This window comes from Caretta caretta, chromosome 2, assembly GCF_965140235.1.
Source record: "Caretta caretta isolate rCarCar2 chromosome 2, rCarCar1.hap1, whole genome shotgun sequence".
NCBI lineage: Eukaryota > Metazoa > Chordata > Testudines > Cheloniidae > Caretta > Caretta caretta.
In genome coordinates this window covers 259,660,613-259,681,402 of record NC_134207.1, presented here as the reverse complement: position 1 = coordinate 259,681,402, position 20,790 = coordinate 259,660,613, and the positions used below count along the sequence as shown (strand labels likewise).

At 44.1% G+C, this 20,790-nt stretch overlaps 1 protein-coding gene across 4 annotated transcripts in view; it reads left to right on the top strand.

Annotated features, from left to right (window-relative positions):
* Positions 1 to 20,790, top strand: part of CRHR2 (corticotropin releasing hormone receptor 2) — a 248,542-nt gene that overhangs the window by 99,347 nt on the left and 128,405 nt on the right. The window contains exon 1 of one of the 4 annotated variants that reach the window (XM_048837462.2): positions 7,102 to 7,156. The exons of the other annotated variants lie outside the window; for them this stretch is intronic. The gene's annotated coding sequence lies outside the window, so the exon portion shown is untranslated. Of the gene's footprint in view, positions 1 to 7,101; positions 7,157 to 20,790 lie in introns of those variants that run through there. 4 annotated transcript variants of the gene reach the window in all.

Here is a 20,790-nt window from a genome sequence, read left to right as displayed (position 1 = left end):
CCAGTATGTTGACTCTCCTATGGATTTCTGCCTGCTTGAAGTATCTGATGTGTTTAATGTAGCTGCAGCATGTCTGTCTCTGAGCAGTGCAGATGAGTGATGTAATACATCAAAGACCGGGGATGCTGAAAGGCAGAAGAATTAAAGGGAATAGAAATGGATAGGGGTGAATATAGATAAAATAAAGGGCACGTCTGAGCTCATGCAATTAGTGGAAGAATAGATTTTGGTTTGTGGTGCGTTCAGGATGAAGGTGGGTTGTGAGAGAAGGGAATATGAGAGAGAATTGAGGCATCAAGTTTTTACTGTGCACCTTAGGCAGACTTTACCTTCTCTTCAACCTTCTGAACTAATCCTGTGATCAGCTAACATGGATCAAACATTTTTTGAATCACCCCGGAGATGCAGAGTTAGTGGTTTGCTATTTCAATGTAAAAGGGTTCCCAGTAATTCTAAACCGTGGAATAGTTATTACCACTAAAGTCTTGCTTGAGATTCAGAGTTTAGGTGTCTGACCTTTTGGATTTATTCAGATTCAATTTTTCCAGATACTAATTTTTTCAATTATGTTGATCATGGCAGCGGCTCTGGAAATAGCGGCGCATCTGGGGTATTTGTGAAGGTTGCAAAAACAGGGATGAGCCATGTTAAATCTGATAGATTAAATCAGAATAATATCTTTAAAAGACTCCATGTCTGATTATCCTTTTTCTTGTACCTTGTTTAGTAGTAATAATAATACCCAGCTTTTATAGAGCACTTTTCATCAGTAGATTTCAAAGTGCTTAGCAAAGTAGGTCAGGGACATTATCCCCATTTTACAGATGGCGCGGAGCAAACTGAAGCACAAAGAGGTGAAATGACTTGCCCGGGGTCACTCAGGCTGATGGCATGGCCGGGACAAGAATATCAGTCTCTACCATCCCAGTCCAGTGCTCTGTCTGCGACACCACACTGCCTAATCATGTTCACTTGTGTAGAGGGGGTGTAAAATGCTACCCAGTCAGAAAGGTTGTGTCCTCCACATACTTTTGCATCGGTATATATCACTGCACAAGTTGCAAGGCAGAGGAGAATCAGGGCTGCTCTTCTTGCCCAAACAATGTTTTTTGGCTTTAATGTCACAAACAAGAAGAAAATACTATGTCACAGGTTATTTGTAGTTGTGGGCATAGTCTTTGCGGGCACAATTCTGCCATGAGATTTGAAGGCACTTCACAAGTTTGATGTTCAGTGGAACCACTATGTGCATGAATGAGGAGTGTTTGAAAGGCTATGGATTGCAGGATTAGCCCCCATATTAACAGGCACCTCCCTCCTTGGAAAAACAAACGGTGGCCAGATCTCTCTGCACACACTCCTATCAATCTATGTACGTGAGAGGTGGGATATATATTACACAAGATACAAGGCAGAGGGGAGAACTGGACCCAGACATCTGTATTGGAAATAATGTTACACACATGCTTTTGGTGATTGTAAAAGGAGGTGTCTGGCAGAAAGCTTTCCACGAGTCATTTTATGTGAAGAAAATAAATTTCACTCAAGCTGATGACGAAGGAAAGGATTTGCAGACATTTCCAGGTACTTTTCAAGCAAGTAAGTGATAATATATGCACAGAAATGTCAAATAATTACAAATGGTTGGGCAAACTCCCAAGTGTTCAGCTCTGATACCAGCAAGCGTCCAAAAGTTTGGATGAATCTCTTAAAATGTATCCAAATTTGAAATGTGTGTGATCATCTTTGGATTGGAGATGAGACTGCAAATCTCATATCGTCAGGGAAGATTTTCCATTTTTGTCCATGCTGGAAATTATTGTTGTTGATATTTCTTATGATTTAATGAATTTATTTCCATTGCAGTAGTGCCGAGGAGCCCCCATCATGGACCAGGGTTCCATTGTGCTAAGCCCTGTACAAAAACAACAAAAAAGACAGCCCCATGCTAGAATTGCCTTGCTGTTAATTGCTTCTGTTTTCACTGCTGGTCAACCCCAGAAAATGTGGAAAGCAGAATGTAGCATGTAGGAGAGTCATGGAGGCGGAAGAAAATGAAAAGAAAAAAAATCAAAACAAAAGTTATTCTAACTCTTCTTTTCAAATCTTAAAAATAAATTTCAAGGGGACTCTGTGATCCCATGTACTGGTTGCAGAATGCAGCCTTCCACTCCTAGGCAAAAGGCTGAAATACAAGGCAGGTGGGACATGACCAAAAGTCATTACCATGGCTTGACTCTTTGGTGGCTAGCTTGAAATCATTTGTGGTCTCCTTCCATTTTTCACTGGACAGGTGTCACCATCACAAACTGGCCCTGAACTACTATAGCAATGGTGCCTTTATTGCCAGACTCAGGAAAGAGACCAAGGCTCAAAAGAGCGTGGGGACAGGCTGGCACTTACATCAATTGGCATGTTAACGAGGACACAGGTGGAAGTGCCCCTTGCACTCATGGTCCTTCTCAAAATGGAGACTCTACACTAAATTCACTTTCCTTTTATGTACCGATTCAGAGTTCAATTTCTGTTCTTGAAATCCAAAGGTTGGAGTCAATTCTTATTTCTCTGTAACCAGCCCACCTATCCCTACTGATCACCATTGCCTAAAAATACTTTCAAACTACTACTTCTTCTCCTGATCCCATTCACTGGGGCCAGGTTGTTGTACAAGCATCTGCCATCTTCATTTGTCCAAGGCAGCACTAAGGTCCACCTGTTTACCATTTTCTCTGATGCAATCCATCCCTCACTTCTTTGGCTTTCCTTGGGGTCTTTTTCCTACCATCTTCTCCTGACATGCTATCTTCACCAGGTCCCCTTCGTTCATCCTCTGCATGTGTCTGAAACAGCAAAGTTTTGCTTCCTGGATTTTGTCAGCCACATCACGGACATTGACTTCCATCCTAATACTTTCATTTCAAAATCTGTTTCTTTGTGTAATTTGTATGGTGCTGACACGTCTCATATTAAACACCTGTTGGCGATGAACCTGCTGTTTCTTTATCATTCATGTTTCTGCACCAGACTGCCTTGCAAGCCACACCATTGTTCTGTACAGTGGACTTTCAAACTTTAGTGACGTTCCTAAAAAAACGTAACTTGATCCCTAAAATTCCCGGAGGCTGTGCAATCTTAACATGTTCTACTGTTCTGTCTGACCCCTATTCCAAAAATAAAATACTCTGTTTTCATAGTGACTGGTGCCATTGGCTGGTTATTAAGGCATTGTAAACAAATTGCAGTGAGATAAGTTTAGCCTTTGATTCAATACTTCTGCTTCATTCACTGCTTTTGATGGACTTCAGCTTTCTGTTTCAGCAGCATTTATGAATCTGCTTCTGCTGCCTATATCTCCAGACAAATTGTCCTTAGCATTGTAGTTTCACAGGGCATTGTAAAGGGCTGATGGTTAAACTCTTGCAGATACTCGTTTTAATCAGCTGTGTCTCTTCTGAAGGCATTCTGAATTTCACAGAAGGAAGTAACGCTGACATAGAAATGCATGGACCACTTATCTATCCACACTTGATCTAGATGTTTCATTTCGTTACGGGCTGAATAAGCATTCAGTGAATTTAGAAATGAGGCAATAATATGAAAGGAAAAGTGTTATTTTCATGGCTTAAGACTGCAATGCATGCTTTGCCTTCTAGTATGAGGACTCTTCTCTTACCTGATTATCCACCCCCATTATGGCCCTGATCCTGAGCTGGCACAAACTGAAGTCAATGAAGCTACACACTGGATGTGCTTGAGCAATGGTTCTCAAACTAAGGTCTTGCAGCCCTTTTCTGATCATCCATAGGATGAAAAATTTTAGGACTGTAGAATTGTTGGTTGGAAGGAGATGTGGTCCATGTGGGGATTTCTCTCTTTTATAGTGAAATGGTTGGAGATTTAGGCTAATCCCAATATGATCTGGCCCTACAATTGTACACTTCTAGAGGTAGGGATCCTGTTTAGCTATTTTTAATTAGGTTTTAATGCACCTTGTGCAACCGTTGTGCTACATATTTGTAACATTGCATCTCTGGATAGGTTGACAGAACTGGGGATTGAACCTGAGACGTGGGGAGCTATAAGCTTGGGCCTTTCCTGCTTGAGCTAAAAGACCCTCATTTGTTAGTTCAAAGCCAGTGACAGACTCATGAACCCACCACTAGAGTGGGCCAGAGCCATACTGTGTAAGCACGGGTTACATGCAGAATAATAATACATTATACCAAATAATGATGCATTCAAGACCACACATCCTGGTGCTATTATGTGGCTCACAAAACAATAATAATAATATATCCTTACCCAGGTCTATTACACCTAATTTTTGGATGCATAATAATTCTAATTTCCAATGCACTCCTGTTGCAGGACCTTGGATCTACCGTATAAATACAATAATATTTTAAGGGAGGAAGGGAGAAATTATGCAGAATACATGGAGACAATATCTAAAGTAAAAGTATGTTTTTGAATATTTTTGCTTTAGGTATAAATGGTAAAACTGAGCAATTGGGATTATTTTGTTTTTGTTTTTAACTGGAAAATGTGAAAACTGACATGTTAGCACTTCCCATAGAGTGTGATAGATCCTCAGCAAACAATAATATTAAGTTAGTCATTTTCATATGTGAGTTTCAGTATTCAGTTGATTGAAAATTGAACCACCCCTAAACAACATTCTGCCTGGATGTGATATTACACATAGATATAATGAGCCAATTTTTCAGATCATACTGGAGTTTAAATGTTTCAGAGTTTCCTATGTCCATTATGGTCTGTTCTTGAATAGAAGAGAATGGAGCCCACAGTCTGTTTAAAAAAATACTTTGGGTTAAGAAGTAGTTATTATTATTATTTATTGTTTGTATTATCATCCTAAGAACCGGGATCCCATTTTGCTAGGTACTGTACAAACACAGAACAGAAAGACAGTGCTTGTCCCAAAGAGCTTAACGATCTAAATAGACCAGACAGACCCGGAGTGGGGGAAAAGGTAGAACAGAGAAGCACAGTGAACAATGTGGTGACAGCAAAGGGCATGTTAATACCACTGTTTTGGGGGGTAGCATGGGGAGAGAGTTAAGTTAGGCGAGCATCAGCTAAACAGGGAGCAGTGTAGGGAAGGCAAGAGGGTGAGGAGGACAGGGCAGGGGAGAGGAGGGTAAAAGGGGAGGCATGAGTGAAGCTGACGTGAAGAGACATTCAAGGCATTGGATGGGATTGCCAAAGGGACCTAAGGGAGTTAGGCACCCAGCTTTCTTTGGCCCCTTTGAAAAATCCCATACATTATTACTGTATGTAACACAAAATCCCAACAACCAATTTTGTCCACATAGAAGAAAAAACTCCTATGAGTAAAGACCTTCTGCAATATGGCTCAGCAGCCTATGGAGAATTCTTATACTAAAGTTAAAACTTGGGTCCACTGAATTTTTCCTCCACAGGACCAACGACTCGTTTGGTAAGTGCTCTTTCCCGCCTTTTTATCCTGGAAGTACGGTTTGTTGCATGTCCTGAGGGCCCAAGTTGAATTTCTCACAAGATCCATTTCGTTGGCCATGGCAGAGTTGGACTTAGCTCTCTGAAATTGACCAGTTCTGTATTTAAGGGCTTAGCAAAAGGCCATCTGAGTCAGTGGAAAATTTCATTGACTTCAATGGAGTTTGCCGCCAGCCCTTGGATACCAAGAAATACCACAGATAGCATCCTGCAAGAGATTCTCTGGATCTTGGAGGCTCAGACCCCAACTGAGCAACACCTAATACATACCCTTAATTTACTTGAGCCCCCAATGCAATACTGCTGCCAGGCATAGCACCCTGATAACGTATGCAAGCTGCTTCCTTTCTGTGGTTTGTAGACTCTTAAGAAAGGTGGCAATTTGCAGTCTAAGCATAATGTTAAGTTGGATGGAATGTTGAGACAAAAAGATTGCTGGCTAATGTTATGGGTATTGGTTACACAGAAATATTCTCTAGGTATCAAGTCTGAAGTGACATAATCTATTGGGGGAGAGGGAAATATCTATACCGCTGCTATCTTTCTTTTTATTATAGCACTAGTGACCTCAGTGCAAGGTTTTTCTGGGGGATTTGCTAAGCTCTGTCCTTCAGTTCCTCCCAAGCGGTCATTAATCCTGCAGACAATATTGTCTTGCAGACAATATCATCTGCCTTGATTGCTGTTGCTTAGTTAATGTAGCCCCATCAACTTTCTCCAGAACTACCATACAGTCCATAACATTTGTCCAGGAAGTTTCCACCCCAGGGCACTTGTGTTCAATCTCTCACAGTTAAGCTCTGTAATTTTACATAAAGACCCGTTCTTGGCTTAATGTTGCATTCAATGTATGAAAATGTATCAGCACATCTCAAATGTTACTGTTTTGTATGCTGGCTCTTTGCATTTCAGTCACAACCATTTCCCATTTGCTAAAAGGTTCAGCGCTTTGTTAATGTAAGCAGGGTCTGAGTGAGCTCTCCCCTGACATCCAGGGGTAAAAGACTACAGGAGCAGACTGTATTTTCATAAACATGCCTACTCTGCCTAGGTGAGCAACATAGAATCATAGAATATCAGGGTTGGAAGAGACCTCAGGAGGTCATCTAGTCCAATCCCCTGCTCAAAACAGGACCAACCCCAACTAAATCAACTAAACAGATGGAGCTGCTTTGCCAAAATGATCCTTTTTGGCTGGTGTTGTGTTACAGATCACACCTTGGCACGCCCACGGGTTTTCGCATGCAGCAACACTTGAGGATACCATTGTGGATATCCTACGGGACATGGCCAAGATCAACTCTTCCCTACTGGCACCATGGCAGAAGATCAATGGCTTTCTGTGTCAATGTTAAAACACACCAATTGCTAAAATCTTTGGGGGCAGGTACAAAATGAACATATTAAATGACTTATTTGCAGTATGATTTTATAGCTATAATTAGGGCTGGCCTTACCATGAGGAGAACGGAGGCGGCTGCCTCAGGTGCCAGACTAGGGGTTGGGGGGGGGGGGAACCACTAGGACCCAGAGTGTAGAAAATTGTGTCTGCTGCTGGTGCATATGTATTCTCTCTCCTCTAGATGCACAGAGATGGTGGAGTGCTGTGCTGGAGGAAGGAGGGCACAAGAGACGTAACAGGCAGGCAGGAGAAAAGGTGAGAGGGAATAACAGAAAGCAGCAGAAGCTGCAGGGAGAGAACATAAGAATGGCCATACTGGGTCAGGCCAAAGGTCCATCCAGCCCAGTATCCTGTCTACCAGCAGTGGCCAATGCCAGGTGCCCTAGAGGGAGTGAACCTAACAGGTAATGATCAAGTGATCTCTCTCCTGCCATCCAGCTCCACCCTCTGACAAACAGAGGCTAGGGACACCATTCCTTACCCATCCTGGCTAATAGCCATTAATGGACTTAACCCCCATGAATTTATCCAGTTCTCTTTTAAACCCTGTTATAGTCCTAGCCTTCACAACCTCCTCAGGCAAGGAGTTCCACAGGTTGATTGTGCGCTGAGTGAAGAAGAACTTCCTTTTATTTGTTTTAAACCTGCTACCCATTAATTTCATTTGGTGGCCCTAGTTCTGATATTATGGGAACAAGTAAATAACTTTTCCTTATTCACTTTCTCCACACCACTCATGATTTTATATACCTCTATCATATCCCCCCTCAGTCTCCTCTTTTCCAAGCTGAAAAGTCCAAGTCTTTTTAGTCTCTCCTCATATGGGACCCGTTCCAAACCCCTAAACATTTCAGTTGCCCTTTTCTGAACATTGTCTAATGCCAGTATAGCTTTTTTTGAGATGAGGGGACCACATCTGTACGCAGTATTCAAGGTGTGGGCGTACCATGGCTGAGGAGCCTCTTATGTACCTCTCTAGCACCCCCAGGAGCCTGGACTGATTAACACCAGCTTCTCAGGGAGCTTCCTGTTTCCTGCTGCTTCCCTGAACCCACTTGAGGAGAACAGGCAGTCAGCTGAAGCAGTAGGAGCCAGTTAGGCCCTTAAGACGCTGATATCTTCCCTCACTCAGGCCCTGCTACCAGCCTGCTTATTTGTCCCCTTCAATTGAGTGCTGAGGGCCACTATAGCTGGCACAGAACAGCAGTCATGAGTGAAAGAAGAAAACGCTCCTCTGGGGCAGCATTCAGAAAAAGACAGAAAGCAAAGGAAGCTTTTCTATCTAAGCAGGAAGGAGTTCTCCTGAGATAATAGACACATGTTAGGGGGCTTATTCCTTCACCCACTTACTTCCCTGGTCCTTCTCACATGGACAGAGAGCAACAATTCCCAAAGTCCAAAGGTGCAAACAATTCAATGTTTATTGGGGTGAACTTCCAGCAAGCATGATTCCAGTTTCCTTCCTTAGTATCCTCCTTCCCAGCTCTGACACCACAGAGCCTTACACCTGTGTCCCTCTTCCCATTCCTACCCTTAGCCAAACATGATTCCAATTTCCTTACCCACATTCCCTGTTCCCATTTTCCCCACACACACACACACACCCACTCACTTCCTGATTGACTGCAGGCTATATAGTAAAACTTGAGTTCTGCTTTGCTATACCTTAACCAATCATTTTCCTGAAATTTAACTAACCAATCCTAACATATTGTAACATGATTATGTAACCAATTATATCCCACCACCTTAATTAGTTTACCTCCAGCAAAATTAATTATACAGCAGACAGGAACAATCACAGAACCAGACAGAGATTATACAGACAAACAATAGCAAAGTGGGAGCTATAATGACAAGAAGTGAGGATTTCACATCCCAGCTATTGATAAGTGAGTTCTTGCCAGACAGGATGCTATTAAACTGTTTCCTTTTACATTTTGTAGGCACTTCCCTTTCTCTGGAGGCGATAGGCATTATCAGGACAGGATTGTATTCCAAACCGCCCAATAGCACCTTCTTTCAATGTGACTAGTTTGGAATGTGAGGATGTGACCGTTCGCTTCCTAGCTTATGGCTGCCTCTGCTGCTTAGCCAAAGGCCTTAGCCTAAGCACAGGGCCTCAGACTGTCACAGTAAGAGAAGGCCCTTACACCGGCAGACAGTGATTTTGATTCTTTCTTTTGTACCTCTATAACTAGACAAGTGATAAGAATACACCTAAATTCTTAGAGTATAGGCCTTTACAGACAGGCCTGAATATCTATATCCTAACAACACAAATGTTCATGGTGAGCCTTCCGGCCCCAGTGAGGATGTGAGTGGTGAAGAGGTGCCTGATCTTCCAGTTAGTCAGAGGGCAGGTGACCTGGCAGCTACTGCAGCATCCATATCTCCATCTCAGACGGATGTAACCGTGCACATTCCTATAGAAAAGTGTAGATCAGAGAAGAGTGTGGAGGAGGTGCAAGAAACAGCTGCTGCTGAGTTTAGTTCCTTAAGTCTAGATGATCCAGGATTGTGGACCCACTTGAGCAGTAGCCTGAGGGACTTCCTTGTACTGCATGGGCCACAGCAAGTGAAAAACTTCATGTTCCCCAAAGACAATGAAAATAGAAGTTTCCATCCAACCCATTACTGGTGTGAAATCCCCAATGGTGACAAAGTGGAGAGGCCATGGCTTATGTACTCAAAAACCCAGAATGCTGCATACTGTTTTTGTTGCAAACTCTTACAGTCTCATATTCCAGCTACATTGGGTTCTACAGGAACAAAGGACTGGAAGAATCTGGCTAGAAATCTGGCATGCCATGAGAAGGCAGCAAATCACCAGAGAGCATTCCATAGGTGGAAAGAGCTTGAGATGAGACTAAGGTTAAAGGCCACCATAGATGATCAGCATCAAGAGAAGATTGCATCAGAGTCTCTTTACTGGCCAAATGTTCTGAAAAGGCTCATTGCTGTTGTGAGAATGTTTGCTACCCAAAACCTAGCACTACGTGGCACTTCAGATCAGCTGTATGTGCCAAACAATGGAAACTTCCTTAAAATTGTGGAGCTGATGGCTGAGTTTGATGCTGTGCTCCAGGAGCATCTAAGAAAAGTCACCACCCAAGAAATGTACACACACCACTACCTTGGAAAAACAATTCAAAATGAGATCGTACAGTTACTGGCAACAAAAGTCAAACAGAAGATTGTGACAGATCTGAAGTCAGCAAGATATTACTCTGTTATTCTAGACTGCACACCTGACATCAGCCATATGGAACAAATGACTTTAATGGTGCGTTTTGTAACAACAACAGAACCTAGTGAAAATGTCCCTGCAATGGTGACTGTCAGAGAGCGTTTTCTAGAATTTATTGACATTGATGATACTACAGGAGCTGGTATGACAAATGTGCTTCTTGAAAAGCTGGAAGATACGGGAATTGTGATAGCTGACATGAGAGGTCAGGGCTATGATAATATTGCCAACATGAGAGGAAAGAACAGAGGAGTGCAGACACAGATCCAAAAGTTAAACCCTCGAGCTTTTTATGTCCCATGCAGTTCTCATTCATTGAACTGCGTGGTCAGTGATGCAGCTTCTAGTGAGGCTGCTGAATTTTTTAATGTAATTCAAAGCATCTATGTATTTTTCTCTGCATCAACTCATCGATGGCAAATTTTGAAGCAACATCTGGGAACATCCTCTCTGACACTGAAACCACAGAGTGCCACACGATGGGAAAGTCGAGTGGCGGCGATAAAGCCTATCAAACACCAAATTGGGAAGATAGATGATGCCATAGTTGCCATTATGGAGGATAATGCTATGACAGGAACTGTTCATGGGAGAACAGTGGCAGAGGGAAATGGAATCACCAGAAACATACATAACTTCAAATTTCTGTGTGGCGTAGTGTTGTGGCATGACACACTGTTTGAAATAAATGTTATCAGCAAGAGACTCCAAAGTGTTGACCTTGATATATCTGGAGCAATGGAACAACTGGACAAAGCAAAGTCATACCTACAGTCTTACCGGTCCGATGAGGGATTTCAAAACATTCTGAAGAGTGCACAGAAGTTGGCAGAGGAACTTCACACTGAAGCTATTTCCACCCATTCAAGAATACAAGAAGAAGACATTTTGATTATGAGGCATGGGATAATCCCATAAGAGACCCCAAACAACAAGTCAAAGTTGAATTCTTTAACCAGGTGCTAGATTGTGCAATACAGTCAGCTGAAGAATGTTTCATGCAGATCAAGAAACACAGCAGTATATTTGGGATGTTGTCTGACATTCCAAAACTCCTCACTATACCTGAAGAAGATCTACATCAGCAATGCAGGGCACTAGAGACAGTGTTGACACATGATGACATGCGCAATATTGATGTGAGGCAGCGAGTGATTTAGGTGATGAACTGAAAGCCCTTTCAAGATACATTTCAGGAGCATCAACTCCAAAGGCTGTTCTGGAATATATGTGCACAGAGATAAGATGACCAAATGCTTTTGTTGCTCTGCACATACTGCTAACACTTCCTGTAACAGTTGCCAGTGGAGAATGCAGCTTCTTCAAGCTGAAGTTAATAAAAACACATCTACGCTCCACAATGACACAGGAGAGGATGGTTGACCTTGCAACCATCTCAACAGAGCATGAGCTGGCCCAGACTGTGGACCTTCAGGAAGCAGTTCAGATCTTTGCAAGCAAAAAGGCATGGAAAGCACCACTTTGATCATTCAAACAGATAAAATGCCAGTGTTTACTGTGCAGACAAGAAAAGTTACATTTGCTGTTCAGGCGTTTGAAAGTTAAATGTTACTTAAAATTTTTGAAGAAGGCATTTTAAGTTGTTAGTTCTCCTTTATTGGGGTAGGTAGCAGAGCAGTACCATGAGAGGAGTAGAACAGGAAGAAGGCAGAATTGAGACCTTTCAAGCCCAAGCGAGGGAGCATGAGGGCGTCGTTTGAGCTCCCTGCCTCAGGTGCCAGAATGTTGTGGGCTGGCCCTGGCTATAATAAACACCCTATTTATGTTCTAGAACAGGGGTTCTCAAACTGGGAGTCGGGACCCCTCATGGGGTTGTGAGGTTATTATGTGGGGGGTCGCGAGCTGTCAGACTCCATCACAAGCCCTGCTTTAACTCAGCATTTATAATGGTGTTAAATATATTAAAAAGTATTTTTAATTTATAAGGTGGGTGGCATTCAGAGACTTGCTGTGTGAAAGGGGTCACCAATACAAAAGTTTGAGAATCACTGTTCTAGAACAATTAGGGGGAGATCATCCTTTGTTATAATGCTTTGTTTACCTGCAGTAGACTATGTAGTCTCTAGGTGTCGTTATGTGCTGAACAGACAGGGTGTGATCCTTGGTAAAGGAGGGAAACAACGCTGGAATTCAAGCTCTGTACCATGTGGAGACCTGTCTGTTTGTCTGTCTGTAATTGTAGATGTTTTCTTTCCTGTTCCTCTTCGTGGATGTGTAGGAACGATGAGAGGCTCAGGGAGACTCCCTCAGTGGCCCCTGACACACACCTTTTCTCCCAACTTGCATGCTTTGTGCAATTGTCTCTAGGACTCTCTGCCCCTTTTCTTGGATCTGGTGTGAGGAGTAGTCTAAAGGGGATGTGGAAGTGGTGGGGGTTTAGCACCATTCCAGACTGATAGTGAAGTACAGTGTCCCAGGACCCCCCACAAGAGGTAGGAACCTGCTGCCTGGAGGAAATGCCGAGCGTTTCCTAAAAGGCACAATTGAGGCCTTGTTCACCATCCACCTACGTGGCTTTTATAGAAAGTCATTCAAGCAGCCAGTCTGTGCTGATATGTTGTCCCTGTAAATAATAACTTATCTGGCTTTCTGATCAATTTCTGAACAAAATTGTCAGATACCATAGGTGAACATAATTTGTTGGGGAATAGTCAACATGGTTTTTGTAAAGGGAAATCATGCCTCACCAATCTACTAGAATTCTTTGGGGAGGGGGGGTGTCAACAAGCATGTGGACCACGGGGATCCAGTGGATAGAGTGTATTTAGATTTTCAGAAAAGCCTTTGACAAGGTCCTTCACCAAAGGCTCTTAAGCAAAGTAAGCTGTCATGGGAAAGAAGAAAGATTCTCTCATGGATTGGTAACTAGTTAAAAGATAGGAAACAAAGGGTAGGAATAAATTGTCAGTTTTCAGACTGGAGAGAGGTAAATAGTGGTGTCCCCCAGGGGTCTGTACTGTGCCCAATTCTATTCAACATATTCATAAATGATCTGGAAAAAGGGGTGAGGTGGCAAAATTTGCAGATGATAGAAAACTACTCAAGATGATTTGCAGATGATACAAAACTACCCAAGATAGTTAAGTTCCAGGCAGACTGCGAAGAGCCTACAAAAGGATCTCTCAAAACTGGGCAACAAAATGGCAAATGAAATTCAATGTTGATAAATGCAAAGTATTGCACATTGGAAAACATAATCCCAACTATACATATAAAATGATGCGGTCTAAATTAGCTGTTACCACTCAGGAAAGAGATCTTGGAATCATTGTGGATAATTCTCTGAAAACATCCACTCAATGTACAGCAGCAGTCAAAAAAGCAAACAGAATGTTGGGAATCATTAAGAAAGGGATAGATAATAAGACAGAAAATATCGTATTGCCTCTATATAAATCCATGGTATGCCCACATCATGAATACTACATGCAGATGTGGTCACCCCATCTCAAAAAAGGTATATTGGACTTTGAAAAGGTTCAGAAAAGGGCAACAAAAATTATTAGGGGTATGGAATGGCTGCCGTATGAAGAAAGATTAATAAGACTGGGACTTTTCAGCTTGGAAAAGAGATGACTAAGGGGGGATATGCTAGAGGTCTATAAAATCATGACTGGAATGGAGAAAGTAAATAAGGAAGTGTTATTTACTCCTTCTCATAACACAAGAACTAGGGGCCATGAAATGAAATTAATAGGCAGCAGGTGTAAAACAAACAAAGGGAAGTATTTTTTCACACAATGCACAGTCAACCTGTGGAACTCCTTGCCAGAGGATTTTGTGAAGGCCAAGACTGTAACAGCATTCAAAAAAGAACTGGATAAATTCATGGAGGATAGGTCCATCAATGGCTCTTAGTCAGGATGGGCAGGGATGGTGTCCCTAGCCTCCATATTGCTAGAAGCTGGGAATGGGTGGCAGGGGATGGATCACTTGATGATTACGTGTTCATTCCCTCTGGGGCACGTGGCATTGACCACAGTCGGAAGACAGGATACTGGGCTAGATGGACCTTTGGTCTGACCCAATATGGCCGTTCTTATTTTCTTATGATCTGTCATTCTTGAAAGCACACGATGGAATTACAGTATTTAAAGAGAGAGAATATCAACAGAAAGTTTTGTATTGTATTATGCTTAATAGAATTTAATGTTCAGAATTACATTACTGCATTTCCCTGCATCTGTTGGGTTTTTTCTTTTCTTTTTCTCTACAGACCATGAGTATCCTCTGTGACCATGTAAAGTACTCACTTATCTCCAAGATTCTTCCATCCATCTTTGAATCAGCAGACATATAATACCCCGTGTTCTTGGGGTTATTGAATAATTTGTTCATCCTGTGGTATAATAACATGGGGGATTTTATAACAGGAAAACAGACTTGACTTTACAGAAATTGAGTGTTAAAAGGAAAAATAACCCCTTCCTTACCTAAAACCTTCTTAAAGATTACATTTTGAAATCAGAAACTGTGGATCAGGATATCAGACTGCTTTAAAGCAGGCGTAGACTAAGAAGAGTCCTGAATATTTAACTCTTCACTCTGGAGGCATGATTTTGACAAGCAACTTCATGTTTTGTGCCTGCCGCTTCGACAGCAAGCTACCTGGCTACATTCACAATTTGGGTAGTTGGACATATGGATGGCAAAACTATACCCGCGATTACATGTGCCTACCAAATTCAGGAGCAACTTGACTGAAATGTCTGCCAAATGAGTGACATCCAGGAAGGGTTTCAATTTCTAAAAGGGAGCAGCTTCCAGGGGCTGCTAGATTTAGTGTCACAGGCAAGGTTTTGCTGTCAAGTTGCTCTGGAATCACACCGGTGTAGCTGGTAGCTGAGATCAGAATCTGACTTTATTCTTTTTTTTCCTTTTTTTTTTTTCTTCCTACTGTCAGTGCCTGGAGCCCAATTCTGATCTTGCATTGGTATAAATAGGGACTAACTCCATTTCATTTCAGACAATGGGTTTGCACCCCCACTCTCTGCTTTCAGCCCTTCCCTCTCTCCTGCTTTTGGAATGGGAATTTCAAACCACGGCTAAGTGAGTTAGGAACACACAAACCAAAGAAAGTCAATGGGACTTGGGTGGGAGATGTTCAAAGGCTCAAGTGCTGCACCAGCAACACCTGTCTTCTCTTGGCTTTCCCTGGATTTAGCCCCCTGGCTGCTATCTGACTTGGTAAATGTGACCTTGTGCTCCTAAATCACTGAGGCCCAGCTCCTTATAGGTAGTGAGTGTTTAACTCCCAGAGATAGGTGCCTAAATAGCTTTGAGGATCTTGGCTTCAGGTGGGTCCTTTGCTCATTTCTTTCTCTTCATTGTCTAATCCCCAGCCACGGCTCACTCCTTACATATGCTACCTACTAAGCGACACCAAAGGGAAAAGTCAGCCCAGACACCGGCCTAAGTTATTCTCTCCTCTCTTGCCTCTGTCATTCCTTGCAATACAGATGACTTTTGCGGAGCTTTAGCATGAGACCAGAGGGTTTCTTTCCACTGAGCACCAGTGCTTTGCTCAAGTCCTGACATGGTCCATTCTCATTGACCTCAGTAGACTTTTTTCTGAGTAGCGACGTCAGCCTCTGACCCTTTCGCTTCAGGCTTGATAGTACGAATGTTTTTCTAGGTCAGGCTCCCCTAATAGAATTCCAGCACACACGCCTCTCTCCCTGCTGCTGTGTGAATCAGCGTCTATTGCCTACGTTCTATTCTGCTTTATCGGCAGGTAATAAAGAACAGCTACGCCTGCCATTGTTGCCACTCATCTCTCTGTGTTCAGCAATTGCCGGAAATGACTAATTGAATTCTGAATTTCAGTACAGAGGCAATTACTATAAAGATCCAACATCATTATCAGGCAGGGGCTTGAAGACATTAGGGATGGGGTTAGTCAGTAAATTAGACATCTTCTGGCCCAGAGGAGGGCAGTGGGAGGCCTAGGGGGTTTGGGAAGTGGTGAAGCCTGTGCGGGGAAGGGTCAGGGAGTAAGCCCCAGGGTCTGGGAGAAGGGACTGTTGTGTTGACAAGGTGGGACTGGAGTGAGATTAAAAAAAAAATAGTCTGAATTGCACTCGAAACCTGGATAATGAATTTTTCTCTCTCAGCTTTAATGCCGTGTAATTGCCTGAAACCATTAATTGAAAATTTTGAAGGTTAATGAGATACTGGGCCAGTGGGAAAACTGTTTACTTTGATTTTAATCTCGTCAATTTTCAATTTTATATTTATCTTGCTCATGAAAATGAAAGGAGACCTACCTGCAACTTACAGTCATGGTGAACATCAGGACCTCAACCGCTAGCCTATAACCATATTGCTATGACAGGGGCAAATCCAATGCATTAACCTGAAAGAAACACCCCGGGTGCTTAATTGATCTGTACAATTGAAGAAGGGGGACCTTTGTGGGGCCAGCAAGTGTTCCACAGTCTTCCCAGTGTTATGATTTGAAAAGTTGTGAGGCAGAGACTTGTAGATAGTTGAGGCCAGAAGGGGTCATTGTGATTATCTAATCCAGTAGTTCTCAACCTCCATCCCAATCAACACAGAGATGCGGCCCATGTGTATCCTCAGGGCCATAGAGATAGTATTGGATGAAGCCCATATAACATATTCAGGGCCACATATGCAGCCCACAATGGTAAATAGGTTGAGAACCGCTAATATAGTCTGACCGCACAACACAGGTCATGGAATCATAGAACCATAGGGTTAGAAGGGACCATCTAGTCTAACCCCCTGCCAAGATGCAGCATTTGTTGTGGTCTAAGCCATCCAAGACAGATGGCTATCCAGCCTCCTTTTGAAAACCTCCCGTGAAAGAGCTTCCCTGACTAGTAATTTCTGCATCAAACCCGTAACATCTGTTTGAGCTAAGGCATATCTTTTTAGAAAGAGATCCCATCTTCAAGTGATGGAATGGTTAAATCAAGGCTCAATATTGTTCTAAAAATCTGTCTTTCTGAATCTTCCTTAGGGATCCAGGAATTTGACTGTTGTGGAGGATTACTGTTTCTGTGGGAGTAACTGTTCTTTATATAAGGGGACTGTTGCCCCCTTACTAACATTCAGTGGGGGTGTTTTAGTTGCTAGCTCCCAGTACTAAAAGGGGAAGGGTCTATTGGAAACCAGGACCCTGAGACTGATAGTCCCCAGGAACAATGGGGAGAGGCCAATGCTCCAGGTCAGCCTGAATGACAGGGTGGGCAGGCTAATCAAGGAGTCAGGAGGCCAGGGAGGTCCCGTCCTCCGTGTGAGCTGGATTTGCCTGGGTCAGATAGAGTGGGGCCGAGCTAAGGAGAAAGCAGGGGCCCAAGCTAAGCTGGGGAGCAGAGCTGGGCCAGATCCAGAGGGACCAGAAAAGCAGCCCAGAGAGAGCAGACCCTGTCCTGGGAGCAGAGCTGCAGCCCCAAAGCCAGAGGCACAGCCCAGAGAGAGCAGACTTGCCCTGGGAGCAGAGCTGCAGCAACCAGAGCCAGAGGGGCCAGAAAATCAGCCCACGAAGCAGGTCAGTGCTGGGAGCAGAGCCACAGAAGCAGCCTGCAGAGCAGACCTGTCCTAGGAGCAGGGCTGCAGCAACTGGAGGCAGAGGGGCCAGAGAAGCAGCCCAGGGAGCTGGAGGCTGAGCAGCAGCCATGCTGAAGCAGAGTGGAGCTGGAGCTGGGGCTGGAGCAGTCTGGGGCCGGGTGTCATGAGCAGCTGGGGAGAGTGAGCGGGGGACCCTGGGCATTGGGCCCAGCACAGGGAGTCGCCTCAGCCAGGAAGCTCTGCAGGCCAGACTCGGAGGGGGATTGGTAACCCCGACAGGGCGGGGGCAACGCTGGGAAGAAGGGCCCTGCCACCTAGAGCCTGAGAGCGTGTGGCCACCACCAGAGCAAGTGTCCAACCCACAGCATCCCTGCAGCACAGCCAGGGACTGAGCAGGAGGCCTGGGACTTACAAGGAACAGACTGTGAACTGCCCTGACATTCCAGAGACACTGTTTGTGATGTTCCCTGCCACCGAGCAGGTTGATGTGTTTCCTTTAACCTTTCCCATTTTTCCTTATTCTTTTTAAAATTAATTGTTGATTAAATAACTTGCATTTGCTTTAACTTGTATGTAATGGTCAGTGGGTCAGAGAAGTGCCCAGTGCAGAGAGAGTACCCTGGAGTGGGGACACCCTAGCCCCTGTCTTAGGTGACCACAGCAGGGTTGGGGGTCAAGCCCCCCAGGAATCCTGGGCCCAGCCTTGTTGGGGTTACGAGGACTCTGCCAGGCAGGAGAGTAGAAGGGGGGTCCTCAAGGGCAGGGAGGCCACTGGGTAAAGGAAGTGGGAGCGAGCACTCAGATCCTTTCGCTAGCCCACTTCAACAGGGTAGTGCAGAAGCCAAGAAAGTTCCCCACAATAGTGGGACTATTCCCCCGCTTACATTTACATTAGGGCCAATAAAGTTTTTGTTGTTGTTCAAATAGAAATAAGTAACATGGACTTTATCCGGAATGAATCTTGGGAACAGCCACGTGGACCTACATAGATGCGGTCATGATGGGGTAGCAATGTAGGGGGAGCAAAGGAACCGATCTTAGTGGAGGATCCCTAGTGGCAAAAGTCCAGTAGGGGGAGGGAGGGATGGAGATGTTGGCAGCAGAAAGCCACTTTTCCCTCCTGTGTGAGGAACTGACACAGGCCAAAAGGGGCCAGCGCTGACGGGGAGAGCAGCACAACCACAGTGACTAGGGAGTGGGCTAATTCAGCACGTTCCCACACCAGACCTTTCTACTTTTGAAATTGTCGCCTAACCTAATAATCATGGAATAAAACAAAACCAAAGGAATTAGGGAAATATTACCGATTCCTTGTGGTGGTGGTGGTTAGTTAGTTGACTCTTTGTGTCTGGCAAGTATTGACCAAGAAAGTGGACTTGATTTGAGCAGGCGTGTGTGGGAATCTGGACTATCAAAGGTTTCAGAGGAACAGCCGTGTTAGTCTGTATTCGCAAAAAGAAAAGGAGTACTTGTGGCACCTTAGAGACTAACCAATTTATTTGAGCATGAGCTTTCGTGAGCTACAGATCACTTCATCTGATGAAGTGAGCTGTAGCTCACGAAAGCTCATGCTCAAATAAATTGGTTAGTCTCTAAGGTGCCACAAGTACTCCTTTTCTTTTTGGACTATCAAAACTACTCTCAGGCTAGAGCTCTGTTGGGGGGTTAAATAGATTCTGAAAGATCGTAGGTTAAAGCTGAGAGTGCCGAGAATGGTTCTTTGGCTTTCAACTGTTTACAGTGAGGCAATGGGAAGAGGTAATGGCATGAGGAATACACCAGCTACAATAAGTTGCTGACTTCTTTTCCCGGGTTTTAGTTTAATAATTGGATGCCCTTGTGTGTATTGGAGACGCGCTAATGCAGTGGGGAATTGTGAATTACGGTGAGGTGTGATAATAGCTAAAGTGGCATGGTTACTGTGTATATCTGAATCTTTAGCACAATAGCAAGACAGATTGCTTTCATTCATTAGCGGAAGATGAGTCTTGCAAGGCATTGTTGACTCTGTTTGTCAGGAGAGCCCTCCAGCATCGTAAGAGATGGCAGTTTTCTGCCAGACTCAAGAAGGTGCCCTTTATTTTAAATGCTGTTGTAAAAATCTCCTTAATGCTTCAGACATCTTTGCTCACACTATTTATGGATGTCAACGCACACCACAACTGGGTGTATTTGCATGGCTGCTGTGATCAAGTACTTACACACACAGGTTTTAACAGCGCACCTAACTACTGCTGAGTGCATTTCCCTGATTCTTTTGGTGGAATTACTGTAATTGTGCCTATCTGGGTGTCTCCCAAAGGGCCTTTGTCCATTGAATTGGTGGCTTTAAAACTTTATCATTAGAGCCTTCTTCTATTAGGCTCTGGAATAGTTTCTCAAGGCACCTGGTAGTGTGTAAGGATAGGAATATGGTTTCTTTAAATCTGTAACAGGAAGTGAGCCAGAACTGGGCTGGAGAAGGTTCTAGGCAGGAGCTGTAGAGTGAGGAGAGAGACAGAATCACTTTAGTGATAAATTTGTTTTCCTTTTTCAAATGTCCCTTGTTCCATGCAGTGGCAGCTCTTGTACAGAGGGTGTTGGGGCTCCATCCCCCACCAAAATACGCAAAAGCACACATGGGTATCGGGGTGTGTGTGTGGGCGGGGGGCTGTGAACTGTGAGCACAGAATAGATACTCTGTCTACCCATGGCAGTTGGAGTGTAACACTTCAATGCGTTGTACGGTCTCTGCAGCCTGTGGCTTGGGTGGTGAATCCAGTGCCCCAGACTCTACTCCACATCCCTGCGGTTTGCCTCCGATCAGTCCTTGCCTTCACAGCCTGTGGGGGAAGAGAAGCTGGAGGACAAATTGACAAGGAGCTGGGGGTTGCCCTGGGGAAGCAGGAAGAAAGGCCAGATGGACAAGCAAAAAGCCACTCTGCTGAGCTGGTAAATCTGTCACTCCTGACCCAGAGGAGGGCAGGGGGAGGCTTAGGGGGTTTGAGAAGTGTGAAGCCTGTGCGGGGAAGAGTCAGGGAGTAAGCGCCAGGGTCTGGGAGAAGGGAGAAGTTAGGGTGAAGGGAGGAGAGAGACTGCCAGG